This window comes from Bufo gargarizans, chromosome 5 (genome assembly GCF_014858855.1).
Source record: "Bufo gargarizans isolate SCDJY-AF-19 chromosome 5, ASM1485885v1, whole genome shotgun sequence".
In the NCBI taxonomy this organism is placed as follows: Eukaryota; Metazoa; Chordata; class Amphibia; order Anura; family Bufonidae; genus Bufo; species Bufo gargarizans.
In genome coordinates, this window is record NC_058084.1 from 305,796,976 (window position 1) to 305,815,095 (window position 18,120).

Genomic DNA, 18,120 nt, shown 5'->3' on the forward strand with positions numbered 1-18,120 from the left:
TACGCATACACTTACAAATCCTATGCTACTGTATGTGTGACATACTTTCAAGCATATATAACATTTAGTATGAAGAAGGCGAGCAGTAAGGGACAGGGAAGTGGCCGTGATGCTGATGGTGCACGCAGAGGCCATGGGCGTGTTGAAACTGTGATGTTGCCAGACCAAAAGAAAAACAATCATCCACGATACCTAGCTTCATGGTGCAGGCCAATGCTCTTGGTGCAGGTACAATGCTCAGACCAGTGCGACCAGGTGGTTGATTGGATTGCAGCAGATAATGCTTCCAATCAGTTAAGCACCACCCTGTCTTCCACTAAGTCCAGTGTCAGTAGCCAAGAGTCTGGTCAACACAATCCTCACCTTGATCCTCCTTCCTCCCACCATGGAGAGTCTTGCCAAACAAGTGATCCCACACTCGGATATTCAGAAGAGCTACTTTCAGCGCCAATTCTTGATTTGGGCTCTTGACAAGCCTGCTTGAAGAGGGACATGAGATCCTGTGTACTGATTCCCAAACTCTTGAGCATCCACAGTCACAAGAATATGACAGTGGCGAACAGCAATTAGTGTTTTGCAAAGTGGATGATGATGATGAGACACAGTTGCCAATAAGTCAATGGCAATTAGTGTCTTAAGAGGTTGATGATGAGGATGAGACAGATTTGTCAATAACTGAGGTTGTTGTCAACAAGTCAGGAGGATGAGCAGAGCGAGCAAGTGGAAGAGGAGGTGGTTGACGATGAAGTCTCTGACCCAACCTAGGAAGGTGGCAAGCCGAGCGAGGACAGCAGTACAGAGGAGGAGGGATCTGTAGCACCGCAACAGGCTGGAAGAGGCAGTGGGGTGGCAAAAGGGAGAAGGCGGGCCACACCAAACAGGCCCGCAACTGTTCCCCATAGCACACCCTTGCGGAAATCTCCCTTGCCAAGGGGTAGGTGTTCCGCAGTCTGGTGCTTTTTTGAGGAAAGTGTGAACGACAAAATAATTGCAATTTGCGACCTGTGGCGTACAAAAATGAGCAGGGTCGTGAACACTAGCAACCTCACCAACACCAGCATGATCCACCACATGGCATCAAAGCACTGTAATAGGTGGGCCGAATGCCTGTGTCCACAATCTATGTCTGCGGGTCACACCACTGCCTCCTCTTCCCCTGTGTTACGTGCTGGCCAATCCCCTGGCGAAGGTGCAGGCCAGGATGCCTCCCGCCCTGCACCTGGACCTTCGCAAGCACCGTCAGCTACCACATCCACTTCTGTGTCCCAGCACAGCGTACAGGTGTCCTTACCCCAGGCATTTGAATGCAAGCGCAAATAGCCAGCCACTAACCCACAGGCCATAGCACTAAATGTGCACTTTTCTAAATTTCTGTCCCTGTAAATGTTGCCATTTAGGCTTTTGGACACTGAGGCCTTCTGCAGCCAGATGTCCCTCGTTATGCAGTCCCCAGCTGCCACTATTTTGTATGGTGTGCCGTGCCTGCCTTACACCAGCATGTGTCCCGTAACATCACCTGTGCCCTGACCAATGCAGTTACTGGAAAGGTCCACGTAACCACTGACACATGGACAAGTGCTTTCAGCCAGGGACGCTACATTTCCCCTGATGGCACACTGGAAAAACGTTGTGGAGGCCAGGAGTGAGTCTTACCCGGGTATGTCACAGGTGCTACCCATGCCAAGGATTACAGGCTCTACTTACATCAGGGTTTCTGCCACCACCTACGTTAGTGGCTCCAACACCCACTTCTCCTCCTCCTCCACTTCCACCTCAGAATTATCCTCTTGCAGCCATGAGTCGGTAGCTGGAAGCAGTGTAGCACTGCAGTGGGGAAGCGTCAACAGGCCATGCTTAAGATGATCTGCTTAGGTAACAAACAGCACACTGCCGCAGAGCTGTGGCAGGGGATAAGAGACCACACTGAGCTGTGGCTTTCGACACTCAACCTAGAACCAGGCATGGTTGTGTCTGATAATGGCTATAACTTGGTGGTGGCTTTGGAGCTCGGCAAGCCCACGTCTTCAACTTAGAGGTTCAGCGGTTTCTCAAAACCTACTCCTATTTGCCTGAGCTACTGGTGAAGGTGCTCCGTGTGTGTGCCCATTTCCGCAAGTCATCGACAGCCTCCACCAGTCTGTCAACGCTGCAGCAGCATTTACAATTGCCATCTCACCGACTGTTGTGCGATGTGAGCACGTGCTGGAACTCGACGTTCCCCATGTTGGCCAGACTTTGTGAGCAGCAGAGGGAAGTAGTGGAATACCAGCTATGACATGATCGTCACCTTTCCAGTCAGCTTCCGCTCTTCACAAGTGACTAGTGGGCATGGATGTCTGACCTCTGTGAGGTTTTAAGAAACTTTGAGGAATCAATACAGATGGTAAGCGGCGATAACGCTATTATCAGCTTCACCATTCCACTTCCGTGTCTACTCAAACACTCGCTGCTCACAATTAAGTCGGATGCTTTGCATGTGGAAGAGGTGGAAATGGGGGAATAAAGTACACAGGGTGATAGCCAGACCCTCAGTTTGTCTTCTCAGTGCAAATTGGATGATAAGGATGCAAAGTGAAACTAAGAAGCCCAGGAAGGAGACATGACCCATAATGCAATGCAGGCAGCAAATCAGCCATCCCCTGTGATGTCTCAACCCCATAAAAATCCTAATCCCACCTAGTCTCTACTATTTTACAGTGAACTAAGCATAGGGACAGATGTATCAAGTGCTGGGGCAGTGTTTAACAAATCTTAAATTGTAGAATCGTGAATAGGGACAGGGCAATGTAGGGAAATCGTAGGGAGAGTGTTCAAACACTGTAGAAAAAGCATAGGCAGAGCATAGAGAGACCTCAGGGAGAGTGCATCAGACTAGTCTTAACAGCCGGACTAATATGTTGATGCATATACCTACTACATCTGATGTGTCATCTATAATTAATCTGTTCAGTTATACATAGATATACTGTGCATCAGACTAGTCTTAACAGCCGGACTAATATGTTGATGCATGTACTGTCACGAGTTAGAGATCCAGCGACAGACCTCTGCGTCGTCAAGCAATAAACAAACGGAAATCAGGTACAGACACACAGAAAAGGGGAAGAAGTCAGGCAACAAACCAAACAGAACCAGGCAAGGGGACAGAAATCAAAGGGGTGACGAGGTACATGGGCCGGAACACAAAAGACTACCGCAGCCAGCACAAGCCCCTGAAAACCAGCCTGCACGGAGGGTCCGCAGCCAGTACGCCAGGGGAAGAAAGCCAGCCAACACGGAAAACACGTCAAGTGAACCGCACAATGCAGTTACCTCCCCCTCCATTCTCCCTCCGGAGAATGACATGTCTGCCAAGAACTAATTGGCCAGACATGCAGACACCCCCTTCCGGAGGAGTGGGACCGGGAACGGGAACCAGACTCGAATACAAAGAAAATCTGAATCAAAGGGGTACACAGGTACACAAGCAGAACACATAAGACGACTGCAGCCAGCACGCAGCCCCTAGCAACCAGCTTACACGGGAAACGCAGCCAGTACGCCAAGGGGAATGCCGCCAGACTACACTGCCACAAAGTCACGGTGAACTGCAGCGTGCTAACACCTCCCCCTCCACTCTCCATCCAGAGAATGGCATGTCTGCCAAGAACTGATTGGTCAAACATGCTGACACCCCCTTCCGGAGGAGTGAGTACAGAAGCAGATACCTGCTCCGAAAACGGAAAACACGGCCGTAGGCAGAACTGCAAGCTAAAGAGGCTAAACCAGACGTCGCCCCTGGCAACCAGCATACACGGAGATCACCGCAGCCAGTACACCAAGGCAACCAAATCCGATACCTAAAGGCACCATGAAAAGGGAAACAAAAACAGAATGCACAAACCACAGATATGCAGAAAACAGAATACAAAAACTCTGTGAAAGTTCTCTTGCTCATTCTGTCACGAGTTAGAGATCCAGCGACAGACCTCTGCGTCGCCAAGCAATAAACAAATGGAAATCAGGTACAGACACACAAGGGTTTATTGCACAAACAAAAACCAGGGAAGGCAGCACAGACAAAACATGAACTCTATGTACCGTCAGCACAGTGGGAGAAAGCCCCCACCGCGCCACTGTCTAGTAATAGTCCAGAGGGGCATGACTAAGCAACTCCTGGTATTCACTAGGGCCCCAGATTGTAGGGTTAGGCTTTGCAGCAGGAAGTTGCCAGGGTCCACTTCAGAGCGTTACCGGACAACAGGTACCAGAAGGTACCAGCGGTACATAGCCAAGCATAACATATACAGGTACATATAAACAAGGCAACTAATAACACAAGCAGGAGTACATAGCAAGGAACCAGGAGTGGCAATGGGCAGAGAAGGACTTGCTCCACCAGTAGTAAACTGCATGGCCTTGCCCATGGCACTCTGCAACAAAGAAAGCTGCAGCAAGGGCTTGCTGAACAGAATAACCCCTAAAGCAGAGACAGAACCCTCCATACAGAGAAACGAATATGAAATAGGGGTACGAATCAAGACAGACAAGACAAATCCGGGCAGAGGAATAAAGACATAATAATAAACACAGGGGAACTCAAACATAACTGGCGACCCGATTACAGAAACACAGGATAAAGGACGACAATGAACAAGAAGGCAAACTCACAGAACACAGACAGACACGCATGCCCTGGGTCAGTAGCATGGGAGACAAAATACAAACCAAGAGAAGGACAGGACAAACACATACAAGAAGAGCTGACCCAGAACTAAGGGAAAATCAGCCTTATATACAGATTCCGTCAGTGCAGCAGAGAGGCCACATCCATGGAGCAGACAGAGAGGATTAACTCCTAGTAGGCACACAGGGGAGTTAACCCATAAAGAACCACAAACAACACACAGGAACAGAACTGCAGCGAGAGCAAAGACAGAAGGTCACAGCCAGAGGTAACGGCTGTGACATGTACCTACTACATCTGATGCGTCATTTAGAATTAATCTGTTCAGTTATACATAGATATACTGTGAATCAGACTCATTGTGGGCAAGCGTTCAAATACATATATAGTTCATCTGCTGTGCCATTTATATCATCTGTTCATCTGTTACATTGCTGATTCAATTACTGTACACTATTGCCAACATACAGTCGTCTGGGCCCTCAAAAGTAATGAGCAGTGGGAAAAATGTTGCTGTAGCCGACACAAGTAGCAGCAGAAGAAGGGGCAGTGGTAGCAGCAGCCGCAGCCACAGACCAGAGCTGGCACTGTCATCCTCTGGTTGTGTTTTGACATCTCAAGTGACAACAGATACACACAACTAGGAATCGGTGGGTTCCTCAGACACCACACTTAGTTGGCATGGCCCGGGAACAACCTCTATGCCCGCACCTGTCTTGCAACTGCCTCTTTCTTTTGCTGCTCCTCTGCTTTTCAGTGAGGACAAACTTAGTGAGGACAGTCAGCAGCTACAGGCCAGCGCAGACTTGGAGGAGAGGTCCGCTGCATACTCCTTAGGCGTGCAACTGGCGATGATAGCTGTCATGTGGGAGTGGTCAGGGACATGGCCATAAGACTGGTAGGGGGGTCATAAGTGACGAACAGACATTAGTGGATAATGATGTAGCAGATTAAATGTGGGAGCCGGGTGAAGAGGGGGCATCATTATTGGGGGGTGAGGGTGGCATCAGGCCCATAAGACAGCATCAGGGTGGCAGCGTGCCGATGAGCAGTGGGAGATCTGGAGCCAAACTTCCCAGGGTAGACCGTCTGCTACTCAAAAGCCTACCTGCCAGAAAACAACTGGCTATGTACAGATTCATTAAGGTAGCGGCAGGTGGTCAGCATGCAGTGTTTTGGGTAAAATACCATACTCGGCAGTATCGGAATTTTTGGGCAAGTCTCTGGAGGACGTTAGCGTGGGCGGTATGCAGGATATGTGGACAGAAAGTAAAGAGAGGTCAGGGGGCTAATGTTGGAACCATGGCCATGTGTCAATACATGGAGTGTCACCATAAAGTGGCCTGGGAAAACTGTGGCACTAATGTAGTGGTACAGCCTGACACAGCAACCGCTGCATCACCCAGCGGCCCACCCGCATTTTCCAGCAGTCAGGGCTCCAAAACCTCAGCAGAAAGAAGTTTTCGTTCCTTCCCTTCGTCTATTGCTCCTCCTACTCCTCATGACATACATGTGCACTCATGCAACTGCACAGAAGCTGAATATGCACCTGGCCAAGTTGCTGGCACTACCGTCCCTCCCTTTCCATATCGTGGACTCTGAACCCTGCAGATGTATGTTGAGCAGAAGGTGGCCCAGTCCTTCAGCCTGTCTGGTACAGTTCATGCCAGCGGTCAAGGACAATATATGTCCTTTACAACCCTACTTGTAAATGTTTATGTGAAATTGAGCGTGAGACCTTAATCAGCCGTTAACATTCATTTATTTCTACATGCAGTTAAAATTTTATTTTTTGGGGAGCTTGTTTAATTTAATTCAACCAGCATATACTGTAGGTTATCAACACCAATACACAGACCAGCACACAAAAGTATCTGTGAGAAATAACGAATTTAGGCCTAAATCCATTTCACTTTATTTCTGTGTTCAGAAACACGTTTCCAATCAATCCTTTTTTTTCGTTGGGGTTGTTGATTATATTCAAACTAGCATCATATACAGAATCCCACAAAATTGACTACTCCCCTCACATTTCTGTAAATATTTTATTATATCTTTTCATGGGACAACACTGAAGATATGACACTTTGATACAATGTAAAGTAGTCTGTGTACTATAACAGTGTAAATTGGGTGTGCCCTCAAAATAACTCTACACAGAGCCTTTAATGCCCCTTAAAATATGCCAGGGTTAACCCAAGCTCAGCTGCTGTCTGACATTTTTTCTCTACGCTGCCAGAAAATCATTAATTTGTGCAAGAGCAAAATAAGATATGGGCGGGCAAACACAAATGTAGGCACCACATCTCTATTGAACCACATGAAGCAGTATCGCCCCATCCCGTGGTCAAACAGATGTGCCAACCAGCCACCACAACAAGAGTTCTTTCCTACTTCCAGTCCCCCTCGCAGCAGCAAGGCTGCATCCACAAGCAGTATGGTGTCTTTCACACTGTCATCCTGTCTTTACACTTCTCCTGCTTAGACTCCTCCTCCGCTCCATTGTCAGCCATCGATAACGGACTGTGTGGCCAGGAAACAACTCTATGCAACTCTAATCCGATGCTGCGCAAGCTTAATTATTATTATTATTATTTTATTATTATTTATTATTTAAGTGCCATTCATTCCATAGCGCTGTACATATGATAAGCGGTGCACATGCATAACAGACAATTGTACTAATCATAAACAAGATGAGTTACAAACTGGTACAGAAGGAGAGAGGGCCCTGCCCGTGAGGGCTTACAATCTACATGGTATGGGAGAAGGACACAGTAGGTGCGGGTTAAGTTGGTCATGGCGGTATAGAGGCAGCAGGGTCATTGGTTGTAGGCTTGTCTGAAGAGGTGGGTTTTCAGGTTTCTTTTGAAGGATTCCACTGTAGGTGAGAGTCTGATATGTTGGGGTAGCGAGTTCCAGAGTATGGGGGATGCACGGGAGAAATCTTGGAGTCGATTGTGGGAAGAGGCGATAAGAGGAGAGGAGAGAAGCAGGTCTTGTGAGGATCGGAGAGTGCGTGTGGAGATGTATCGGGAAAGTAGCTCAGAGATGTAGGGAGGGGACAGGTTATGGACGGCCTTGTATGCGTTTGTCAGCACTTTGAAGTGGATTCGTTGGGCAATGGGGAGCCAGTGAAGGGATTGGCAGAGGGAAGAGGCAGAGGAGTAATAAGGTGAGAGGTGGATTAGTCGGGCAGCAGAGTTGAGGATAGATTGGAGGGGTGCGAGGGTACTAGATGGAAGGCCACAGAGGAGAATGTTGCAGTAGTCTAGGCGGGAGATAATGAGGGCATGTACGAGCATTTTTGCAGATTCGAAGTTAAGGAAAGCACGGATGCAGGAGATGTTTTTGAGTTGGAGGCGGCAGGTGGTGGAAAGGGCTTGGATGTGCGGTCGGAAGGAAAGGGCAGAATCTAAGGTCACTCCAAGGCAGCGGGCTTTGTTGACTGGGGATAATGTGCAGCCATTGATCGTGATAGATAGGTCTGTTTGGGGGGGGTTGAACAAGATGGGGGAAAGATTATGAATTCTGTCTTATCCATGTTAAGTTTAAGAAAGCGAGAGGCGAAGAAGGATGATATAGAAGATAGACATTGTGGGATTCTTGATAGTAAGGTGGTGATGTCTGGATCAGAGAGGTAGATTTGTTTGTCATCACCATAGGAGTGATACTGAAAGCCATAGGACTCTATGAGCTGTTCTCATGTGGCCAAGTTGCTGCTGGTGTAGTTGCTGTTGTACCATTTGTGTTATGGAATTCTGTTATAGGGTTGTGTTATAACAAAATATAACAGAATTTTAGTACGGAATGCAAAAGCATTTACGAGACATTCCGTTTTGCTCTGTCCTATTACGTGTCTATGCCCACAAATAATGGTTCCATTTTGTTCCATTATACATGATGGAAAAATTGTTCTGTTAGGCTTCTTTCACACGAGCGTGGCGTGTGAGGGCCCGATAAGATGCGGGTGTGTTGTGTGAGAATAATCAGCATGTTTGGTACCCAGACCCAAACCCGGACTTCATCACAGAAGTTTGGGTTTGGGTTAGGTGTTGTGTAGATTTTATTATTTCCCCTTATAACATGGTTATAAGGGAAAATGATAGCATTCTTAATACAGAATGCAAAGTAAATTAGGGATGGAGGGGTTAAAAAAAAAAAGTTAACTTACCTGCTCCATAGCTGCCGGTCTCTGTTCTATCTTCAGGACCTGGCAAAAGACCTGTGGTGACATCACTGTGCTCATCAGATGGTCCAATCACATGGGACCATGTGATTGGACCATGTGATGTGATGTCACCACAGGTTCTTAGCTGGCAGCTCAACATTACAGAAGAAGACAGAGATCCGCAACTACGCAATCAAGTGGACTTGGTGAGTTAAATTATTTTTTTTAACCCCTCCATCCCTATTTTACTTTGCATTCTGTATTCAGAATGCTATTATTTTCCCTTATAACCATGTTATAAGGGAAAATAATACAGATTGGGTCCCCAGCCCAATCGTCACCTAGCAACCATGCGTGAAAATTGCACCGCATCCGCAATTGCTTGCGGATGCTTGCGATTTTCCCGCGGCCCCATTCACTTCTATGGTGCCTGCGTTGCGTGAAAAACGCACAATATAAGCATGCTGTGATTTTCACACAACGCACAAGTGATGTGTGAAAATCACAGCTCATGTGCACAGCCCCTTAGAAATGAATGGGTCCGGATTCAGTGCGGGTGCAATGCGTTCACCTCACGCATTGCACCCGCGCGGAATACTCACCGCGTGAAAGGGGCCTTAGGAGGATATTAATTGGAATAAAGAGTTAATCTTAAAACAAATCATTTAGCACAATAATGCAAAGACTTGATTTTTTTTATTTAATGTATTACCGGTACATTTTTCATATTATTTCATGAGTTAACACAAAAGAAAGACGTCAGAAGCTTCCAAAATTTTAAACAGTGAAACTGGAATAAATGCAATTCCTTCATAGTTTTATGGGTTTTATTTTTGTCACTTTTCTTTTGTTCTAATACTATTGGTGAATTTTTTCATATTAACTTTTTTATATTTGTCTACAGAGCTGTGTCGGGGCTCTTTTTTTTTAAGGGTGATTTGTAGTTTTTATTGATTTAGGAGTGTGTATTAATTTTTTAGGTTAAGAGATGAAAAAACAGCAGATTAGTCATTTTTATTTCTTTCCATTATGGCGTTCAATGTACATGATAAAAACTATATGTTTTAATAGTATGGGCATTTTGGGACTTGGCAAAGTTAATAATCTTTATTTTCTTATTGTTTATTTATTTTTATTTTCAATATAATGACAGGAGATTGATTTGAATTTATTTCTTTTTTTACTTTTATTAACTTTTTTTTTTTTTTACTGTTTTTAAGTTCCCCTAGTGGACTTTAACATGCAATCCTCAGATCACTTCTCCCATAGACCGCAATGAATTACCATAACAGTCTATGGGAGTTAATTTGTATTCCTATGGAGCCCTGTCACAACTTTCAAGTGCACTGAAAAAGTCACAACTTTGCAACATATTGCATTTTTACACCACTCTAGTTTTAGATAGATGGTGGAAAAGTGGCTTGTAAAACTGAGTAAAGCCAGCGTTATTACTGTAACTATGAATTTTTAAGTGAAGTGGCATAAAAAGGGGGAGAACATCTCAAGACAGAGGAAACTAAGCTAAAAAATCACCTGTGTAGACATAAAGTTAAATGATAGAATTCTACCTGCCAGTAGACACCACTAGAGGGAGCTTATAAGCCAACTGAATTTACAATATATATATATATATATATATATATATATATATTTTATGCTGTATTACAGACTTCTATTCTGATTGCCAGTCAGTGTTTCAAGGGATTTCTTCCAGATGGCCATGCATTAGCGAGTCATAGAAGTAACTAAAGTTAGTTATCAAGTATTTGGTGATAATATGTTTTAATCAGCAGTAGAGGAAAGAACATCTTGAATGATTACATTTTATTATGTAGAGTTTATGTAAGTTCTCATGCAGCAGACAAGATGCCAATCTATTGCTAATTAATTACATGTCTTAATAATGTCTTTATACCCCAGATGTTATTGTATGCATTTTCATTTTTGTCTATTGACTTTATCATATTCATCTCACAAGCGGGCATCTACATTTCTGCAAGGCAATAAGAAATCATCTTAATCGTTATAATGAATAAGAATGCTGACACTGTGATTACTCCCTAATGTCCTCTAATTACGAGCCCCATAAAACCTACTGCTTATACTAATTGCTGTCATGTGACATCATTGAGGACTGGCAGGTCAAAAGACTTTATCGACTTCAAAATCAAACATGGAATTCATTGGATCCTACATTTATCTATTAATGATATTTTACATCTGTTTGTTCTAAGGAGAAAAACATAGTGAATCTTCTCTTGAGCTCTCAGGTCATGTAATAAGCATTAACACTTCAATGTAAAAATTAGTGATGGACGAACATTGGCCGGGACGATTCGCGAATGCGAACGCGCGTTCGTGATCAAATATTCTCGAACTGCGCGTTCGTGGCGGACCCTATTGACTTTAGTGGCAGGCGAATCTGAAAAGCCTTCAGGTAATATTTGCAGTCACCAAATACTTACTAGAAGTGCACAAATAGTCCCACAACATGAACAGCGACATACCAAATGGGGATCAATGGCAAAAATTCACACAAAAAATATGTATTTTAATCAGGGGCCATTTTTATGCGTCTTAAAGGGAAACTTTCAAAAATGTGCCCCGCTGGAGCCTCGAAAATTTTTATTTTAGGCCACGGGAGTAGAGGCCCCAAAAATTAGGCATTCACCTGACAGAAAAGAACAAGTGATTATGTGGCTGGAGGTATATTAGACGGTCACTAGATAACAATTTTACTGTAGGTCACTACAGGCCAGAAAAATTAGGCAATGACCTGACAGAAAAGATCAAGTGATTATATGGCTGGAGGTACATTAGACGGTCACTGAATAACAATTTTACTGTAGGCCAGTGAAGTACAGGCTCCAAAAATTAGGCATTCACCTGACAGAACAAGTGATTATGTGGCTGGAGGTACTATAGGCGGTCACTAGATAACAATTTTACTGTAGGCCACTAGAGTAGAGGCCACAAAAATTAGGCATTCACCGGACAGAAAAGGCCTTTCATGCTGCTGTATATACATAAGACAAGGATTCATTCAACTTTGGGCAAGCCAAGAGTTCCGTGGAAAATTGTGCCAGCTCTGGCCACAGGTCAAGCCTGCACTCCCAGTAGTTCAGGGGTTCCTCGATTCTCAGAGCGTCCACATCGGCCGTTAACCTGATGTAGTCTGACATCTGTCAATCTAGGAGTTCCCTAAGGCTGGATTGGGAGGGCGGCTGTCGATGGGTTGGCTTCAACAATGATCTCATATCCGAATTAACCAACACATTTTCAAACCGCCCTTTCAAACCGCACCTGTTTCTCTTGGGGTGGAAATTCCTCTGCCATCGCCCGCAACAGCAGAATGCAGCCTCTCTCGCAGCAAGGCCTGGAAATGCTGCATTCTTCCAGCCCTCTGTGATGCTGGAAACATATCTGCCATTATGTGTTTATACCGGGAGTGTTAGTACATTGCCACCCAGTACAGGTCATTGCCCTTTATGCTTTTTATACGGGAGCCTCTTTATACACTAGAGCATGAAGGCCCCCATTTGCACTAAATTGTAAGTGGTGGAGCGCCCTGGCTCCTGCTCATCGCCCAGCCACGGACAACACCAGGGATCCCCGAAAAGTTTAAAGTCCCCTCAAAAGACTGCTCTTCTTGCTCCTCCTCTTCACCCAGCCACCATCCTCCTCTGACTCCTATTTAGACTCCTGCTGACTTGTTTCAGATGGAGTTTCCCCTCCCTCGGGACATTCTTCATCATTGCTACTTCCTCATCTTTCACCTCCTGCTCCTCAATTTCTTAATCAAATGACACAATGCAATGCATGCTCCAGAAAGAAGGTATAAGGTACTATGTCACTGATGGTGCCCTGGCTGAAGATGGCCGCAGAAGTCTGCATGGGTCGCGCATGAGCAGCCACTGGCGCGGTGAAAAGAAACCAATCTTCCCAGAACCTGTCCTGCTGCAGAGTCCGTACAGGTAGTAGTTAATGGCACGTTGCTGCTTGAGCAGCCTATCAAGCATATACAAGGTGGAGTTCCGGCACGTTGGGCTGTCACAAATCAGACGTCTGAAGGGCAGGTGGTGTCGCTGCTGAACGTCAGCAAGGTGAGCCATGGCCATGTAAGATCTATTAAAATGGCCAGAGATTTTCCTGGCCTGCCTCAAGATGTCCTGGACCACAGAGTATGTGGCAATGTGTGTCATTTTGCCCTGTTTCAGCGCTCTCAGCAGATCGGCACCGTTGTCGCACACCACTTTACCAACTGTCAAATTGAGCGGAGTTAGCCACTGATCGGCTTGTAACCGCAAGGCTGAAAGCAGTGCAGGACCGTTGTGGCTCTTGGCTTCCAGCATGGCAATGTCTCACCTGGCATGTCGAATAGGTTCTGGGGAGCTTGTGGGGTGCAGTGGAAGAGGCAGTAGCAGTGGAAATGGAGGAGCCAGCAGAGGAGGAGACGGAGGATGGAGTAGGAGGATGAGAAGAAAAGTCAGGCCTGCGTGAAATCCGTGGCGGTAACACCAAATCCACACGGGTGCCACAGGTTGCATGCTTGATGGCCGTCAGAAGATTCACCCAGTGGGCAATAAAGGTTATGTACCTGTAACGGGGTTCCGAAGGTGCACTCGGTCTCCCATTAGCCGCAGACCTGCTGCTTAGCTTCGGGAGCGAGGATCTGTGCTTGACCTCGTTCCCATGGCGGCTTTGCTAGCTGAGAGGTTCCCTGCTCCTAAGTCTGCCTTGAGCGCCGAGCTGATCACTCGGTGCTTGACTGGTTGGTCTGTCGGTCATGTGACACTGGCCACATCACATGACCATCACTCCCCACTATAAATACAGGCAGCCTGCTGGCCACAAGTTGCCTGTTAATTTAGGTTTCACCTGTGATGTTGCATTTCCTGGTGTACTTACCTCCTGCTGTTTCCTGACGATCCTCTGCCTGCTCCTTGTGTACTTGCTGCTCTCCTGGTATTCTGACCCCGGCCTCCTCCTGACGATCCTCTGCTTACTCCTTTGGTACTTCACGACTCTCCTGGTATTTATGACCCGGGCTTCTCCTGTTTATTCTCTGCTTGCTCCATTTGTACTTTGCAGCTTTCCTGGTATTGACTCGGTCCGTTCACGTTCTGTTGTTTGTCTGTCTGTCATCCCTGCACTTAGTTCAAGCTAGGGATTGCCGTCCAGTTGTCCCCTGTCATTAGGACTCGCGAGGCAAGTAGGCAGGCCCAGGGGAAAGGGTGAAGCGCAGTGGTCACTTCCCTTCCCCCCTGTGTGTGTGTGTGTACACGACCGTTACAATACCTTCCCTTAATCAATATTTGGTGAAAGCAGGTATATTGCACCCATAAATCAGTATTTTATGGAAGCAGGTATATAGAACCCCTTAATAAAAATTTGGTGGAAGCAGGTATATCACACCTCTTAATCAGTATTTTGTGAAAGCTGGTATATCAAACCCCTTAATCAATATTTGGTGGAAGCAGGTATATAAAACCCCTTAATCAGTATTTTGTGGAAGCAGGTATATAAAACCACTTAATCAGTATTTTGTGGAAGCAGGTATATTGCACCCCTCAATCAGTTTTTTGGGGGCAACAGGTGTATCACATCCGTTGCAAATAGTTGTTCCAATAGCGCTTGTCCCTCTATATATCTACGGTATTGCAGCAGAACCGCAAACAACTGCTGCACAATACAAATGCACTATAATACACTTTCTATGTTAGAATGTACAGTACAGACCAAAAGTTTGGACACACCTTCTCATTCAAAGAGTTTTCTTTATTTTCATCACTATGAAAATTGTAGATTCACACTGAAGGCATCAAAACTATGAATTAACACATGTGGAATTATATACAGGGAGTGCAGAATTATTAGGCAAGTTGTATTTTTGAGGATTAATTTTATTATTGAACAGCAACCATGTTCTCAATGAACCCAAAAAACTCATTAATATCAAAGCTGAATATTTTTGGAAGTAGTTTTTAGTTTTAGCTATTTTAGGGGGATATCTGTGTGTGCAGGTGACTATTACTGTACATAATTATTAGGCAACTTAACAAAAAACAAATATATACCCATTTCAATTATTTATTTTTACCAGTGAAACCAATATAACATCTCAACATTCACAAATATACATTTCTGACATTCAAAAACAAAACAAAATCAAATCAGTGACCAATATAGCCACTTTTCTTTGCAAGGACACTCAAAAGCCTGCCATCCATGGATTCTGTCAGTGTTTTGATCTGTTCACCATGAACATTGCATGCAGCAGCAACCACAGCCTCCCAGACACTGTTCAGAGAGGTGTACTGTTTTCCCTCCTTGTAAATCTCACATTTGATGATGGACCACAGGTTCTCAATGGGGTTCAGATCAGGTGAACAAGGAGGCCATGTCATTAGATTTTCTTCTTTTATACCCTTTCTTGCCAGCCACGTTGTGGAGTACTTGGACGCGTGTGATGGAGCATTGTCCTGCATGAAAATCATGTTTTTCTTACCTTGCAGACTTCTTCCTGTACCACTGCTTGAAGAAGGTGTCTTCCAGAAACTGGCAGTAGGACTGGGAGTTGAGCTTGATTCCATCCTCAACCCAAAAAGGCCCCACAAGCTTATCTTTGATGATACCAGCCCAAACCAGTACTCCACCTCCACCTTGCTGGCTTCTGAGTCGGACTGGAGCTCTCTGCCCTTTACCAATCCAGCCATCTGGCCCATCAAGACTCACTCTCATTTCATCAGTCCATAAAACCTTAGAAAAATCAGTCTTGAGATATTTCTTGGCCCAGTCTTGACGTTTCAGCTTGTGTGTCTTGTTCAGTGGTGGTCGTCTTTCAGCCTTTCTTACCTTGGCCATGTCTCTGAGTATTGCACACCTTGTGCTTTTGGGCACTCCAGTATTTCTCTGAAATATGGCCAAACTGGTGGCAAGTGGCATCTTGGCAGCTGCACGCTTGACTTTTCTCAGTTCATGGGCAGTTATTTTGCGCCTTGGTTTTTCCACACGCTTCTTGCGACCCTGTTGACTATTTTGAATGAAACGCTTGATTGTTTGATGATCACGCTTCAGAAGCTTTGCAATTTTAAGAGTGCTGCATCCCTCTGCAAGATATCTCATTATTTTTGCCTTTTCTGAGCCTGTCAAGTCCTTCTTTTGACCCATTTTGCCAAAGGAAAGGAAGTTGCCTAATAATTATGCACACCTGATATAGGGTGTTGATGTCATTAGACCACACCCCTTCTCATTACAGAGATGCACATCACCTAATATGCTTAATTGGTAGTAGGCTTTCGAGCCTATACAGCTTGGAGTAAGACAACATGCATAAAGAGGATGATGTGGTCAAAATACTCATTTGCCTAATAATTCTGCACGTAGTGTACATAACAAAAAAGTGTGAAACAACTGAAAATATGTCATATTCTAGGTTCTTCAAAGTAGCTACCTTTTGCTTTGATTACTGTTTTGCACAATCTTTTCATTCTCTTGATGAGCTTCAAGAGGTAGTCACCTGAAATGGTCTTTCAACAGTCTTGAAGGAGATCCCAGAGATGCTTAGCACTTGTTGGCCCTTTTGCCTTCACTCTGCGGTCCAGCTCACCCCAAACCATCTCGATTGGGTTCAGGTCCGGTGACTGTGGAGGCTAGGTCATCTGGCGCAGCACCCCATCACTCTCCTTAATGGTCAAATAGCCCTTACACAGCCTGGAGGTGTGTTTGGGGTCATTGTCCTGTTGAAAAATAAATGATGGTCCAACTAAACGCAAACAGGATGGAATAGCATGCCGCTGCAAGATGCTGTGGTAGCCATGCTGGTTCAGTATGCCTTCAATTTTGAATAAATCCCCAACAGTGTCACCAGCAAAGCACCCCCACACCATCACACCTCCTCCTCCATGCTTCACGATGGGAACCAGGCACGTAAAGTCCATCCGTTCACCTTTTCTGCGTCGCACAAAGACACGGTGGTTGGAACCAAAGATCTAATTTTGGACTCATCAGACCAAAGCACAGATTTCCACTGGTCTAATGTCCATTCCTTGTGTTCTTTAGCCCAAACGAGTCTCTTCTGCTTGTTGCCTGTCCTTAGCAGTGGATTTCTAGCAGATATTCTAGCATGAAGACCTGATTCACACAGTCTCCTTTCAACAGTTGTTCTAGAGATGTGTCTGCTGCTAGAACTCTGTGTGGCATTGACCTGGTCTCTAATCTGAGCTGCTGTTAACCTGCGATTTCTGAGGCTAGTGACTCGGATGAACTTATCCTCCGCAGCAGAGGTGACTCTTGGTCTTCCTTTCCTGGGGCGGTCCGCATGTGATCCAGTTTCTTTGTAGCGCTTGATGGTTTTTGTGACTGCACTTGGGGACACTTTCAAAGTTTTCCCAATTTTTCGGACTGACTGACCTTCATTTCTTAAAGTAATGATGGCCACTCGTTTTTCTTTACTTAGCTGCTTTTTTTCTTGCCATAATAGAAAATTCTAACAGTCTATTCAGTAGGACTATCAGCTAAGTATCCACCTGACTTCTCTGGGGTCCCAACCCCATTTATAAGGCAAGAAATCCCACTTAATAAACCTGACAGGGCACACCTGTGAAGTGAAAACCATTTCAGGTGACTACCTCTTGAAGCTCATCAAGAGAATGCCAAGAGTGTTCAAAGCAGTAATCAAAGCAAAAGGTGGCTACTTTGAAGAACCTAGAATATAACATATTTTCAGTTGTTTCACACTTTTTTTTGTTATGTATATAATTCCACATGTGTTAATTCATAGTTTTGATGCCTTCAGTGTGAATCTACAACTTTCATAGTCATGAAAATAAAGAAAATTCTTTGAATGAGAAGGTGTGTCCAAACTTTTGGTCTGTACTGTATATTACAAGTATATCACACCCCTCAGGATATATATATATGGGCCTATTATCTGGAGTTTGGTGTCCCTAACAGTATGTCCCTGCTCCACAAAGCAACCTCTCCCTACACTGGCAAAACATAGAATGTAAAATGGCTGCCAGAGCGGGTTCTGTTATAGGGTGGGGATGTGTCCATGTGCTGAAACATCTCAATTGGCTGTCCTGTCCCACCTGATGTGTGTGTCATGGGTAAAAGTTAGGCACAATGAAAAAGAAAATGGCGCCGGCGGACATCACAATATGTTCACATGTTTGACGAATCACGAACGCGCAAGGTTCACCGCGAAATGACCGCCGGGCGAACTGCAAGGCCATTTCTAGTAAAGATTTATTGTGATATTTTAGAGCACTGTAATTTCAGT